General features: G+C 28.9%; 1 non-coding gene across 1 annotated transcript; it reads left to right on the top strand.

The window, feature by feature from the left end:
• The first annotated feature begins 1,124 nt into the window (after positions 1-1,124).
• On the top strand, positions 1,125-1,231 carry LOC114581149. The gene has a single exon (XR_003702993.1). It is a non-coding gene; the product is annotated as a small nucleolar RNA R71 (small nucleolar RNA).
• Positions 1,232-2,854: the final 1,623 nt, after the last annotated feature.

Genomic DNA, 2,854 nt, shown 5'->3' on the forward strand with positions numbered 1-2,854 from the left:
TTTTTTTTATAATAGTGTTATAGTCCTTAGTTAATGCTACGATTTTAAATTTCCATAGTTTTATTTTCTTATTAAGGATGTCATTCATAAGTTTAGCATAAGTGGGAATCTACTCTAAGGCTTCTAACAATGGTATGTTAATAGTTAACTTTTTAAATACTTTCAAAAACCTAGAGAATTATTTATCCATATTTGTTTAATTAGTCTCTAAGAAAAGAGTGGTGGTGGATGCTCTACAACTTTGCTAATAAGTCTTTTATCTTCTTTAATAGGTTTTGGTTATTCCTTAGGTGAGTCAGGCACTATAGGATTTTCTACCATAATTTTCTCATGAGTTTAATCTTTTTTTATAAGAGTCTCCTAAATCTTTTCCACTTCTTAGCAGAGTAGTATTGTAATGCTCTTCCAAATTCTTATCATGAAGATTAGCATAATCATCATGGGATTTACTATTAATCAAAATAGTAAGATGGCCTATTTTGTTTTCTATATTTCTAAGTGTAGCATTTTGGCTCTATAATTGGTTTCCCATCTGAAGCACTAAATCTTCCAAAGGTGTCTTCCATTGAATTGATTATTCTCATTAAAGCTTGGGGATAAAAGGTTCTAGGGTTCACTACAGACTGTTGAGGGTTATTCCAATGTACTATAGAATTAGGCTGACTTGCATTTTATTAATTTCCACCATTATTATTACTCTAACTAAAATTAGCATGGTTCTTTCAACCTGGATTGTATGTATATAAATATGGATTATTTATCTTCCATAACAATCACATTCTCAACCCCACAAGCACTAGACTCGCTAGAAAATTCAAATCATTCTCTTATAAATGGAGAGATGATCCCAATACTAAACTAACTCGAAGATTATCTAACTACTTAGACATATAAGCTACCTGAGCAATATAAATAGGTAAAACATCCTACTCATAAAACACTAGCTACTTTCTTAGGATTCACCCTATCATAACTAAAAGTTATTTGTTTTCATTTTCTCTATCAAGACATAAGCCTCATCAAAATATTTTGACATTAAAGATCATCTAGAAGTTGCATCAATTATTTACCTAAGGGATTCTACAAGAAAATTATAAAAAGTTTTAATAACCAACCAATCTAGCAAAATATGTTGAGAGCACTTTCTAATCATCTCCTTAAATTTTTCCTAGCTCTCATAAATTGACTCTCCATAAAATTGGGAAAAAGAAGTAATATCACTCCTAAACTTTACAATTTTAGAAGATGGAAAGTACTTAGAGATAATTCAAATAGATGTATGTCAAATAGAATCATTATTGATTCCATTATAACAAATGTTGCATAAATTTCTAAAAAACCTTGCTAAATATAAGTCGGGGTCCTCAAAAGTAGTTTTTCTAAACTAAGACTTCTAAACCATTTGGATCTTGTAGGATTTAGCTCAAAAGTATTTTCTTGGATTGTAGATCAGTTGATACTCTGATGAATTTTTTCAACTATGGGATCAGCACACTCCCTAAGAGGTCTAGGATGGTTCTGATTTGGATTTAGTTTGGCCATTCCTATAACTAAAATCTATTTAGTTTTTAAAAATTTTTATGGGTTATTTCTATTACTAGTTCAAATAATAATGGTCCTTTATTGGATTTACTATGTATACAACAACAATAAATAGGAAATAAAATCCAATATAACAACTTAAAAATAATAATTATAAAAAAATAAGTTCACAGTTTCACTAGTGACAGCAATAATAATAAATACCAAAATAAATTAAGTAGGGTTAAATATACAACATTTTTTGGATAATATAAAGATAATTACAAAAGCATACATTATTTCCCCAATAACAACGCCAAAAAATTAGTTTTTGGGCAAGTTATCTGCTTCTTATGAATTGACTTGGTATTATGAATATATATTTTATAAGCTCTTAAATAACACAATCGTATGTGTTGATCAAGTAATAAGATGTATGAGAGAGTGTCAATCCTATGAGAAAATATGATGCTACAGTTGACTCTAGTACTATCCACATAAGCTATTAAATTTATCCTATGCAATGAAAAAAAGAACAAATATTATAACTACTGAGAAATGCATAAAATAGTGAAGATACATATAATTAAAGATGTTTTAAGCTAATGATAGTGAATGAACCTATGTTTTCCTAACCATAATCATTTATAATAGCACTGGATCAGGCATAAATACCCTTAGATCTATGTCAACCTTATAAAGGTGTAAAGAAAGATTTATGATCTTTCTACAATGATATTATCTCCATAAAATCTAGAATCTTACTCATCTTATATCTAAGTATAAAAGCATTCCATCTCAATTCTCCTAATTTTTTTAACATTCCTCTACTAAAGTAATGTATCACACTAGTTTTTAAATTTATACATGGTCATTGCATAAATTAAATAAAGCATAAGAGAAATTGAGAATTGTGATTAACCTTTATGTACAAGAGTCTATATTAGAATATACATAGATTATTCATATCATCATCCCAAAATAAGAAGTTTAGGGCTATAGAAATAATTTGGAGCAAAACATTTTTCATTACTTGCTTAAAAAAGGTTACAAATAGAAAAGATGAAGAAAATATCACCCATAATGGAGAATCCTAAATAGATCCTGCAAATGGAGTCTCCCATAAGTGAACCCTCCTTACAACTTCACTTTCCACACTCCTTTCCACTCTTAAGTGTTATTTTACTCACTATAAGGATGACTAGCCACTCCACTAAACTTATCTCATTATCCTCTAGTATCGCTCTATGGACTTTAGGATGGACTCATAAAAAACGCAATAATAACTATTTATTTTTATATAAATAGACTCATGCATCACGTCACTCGAAAG

The sequence above is a fragment of the Dendrobium catenatum genome, unplaced genomic scaffold, assembly GCF_001605985.2.
Source record: "Dendrobium catenatum unplaced genomic scaffold, ASM160598v2 fragScaff_scaffold_1557, whole genome shotgun sequence".
In the NCBI taxonomy this organism is placed as follows: Eukaryota; Viridiplantae; Streptophyta; class Magnoliopsida; order Asparagales; family Orchidaceae; genus Dendrobium; species Dendrobium catenatum.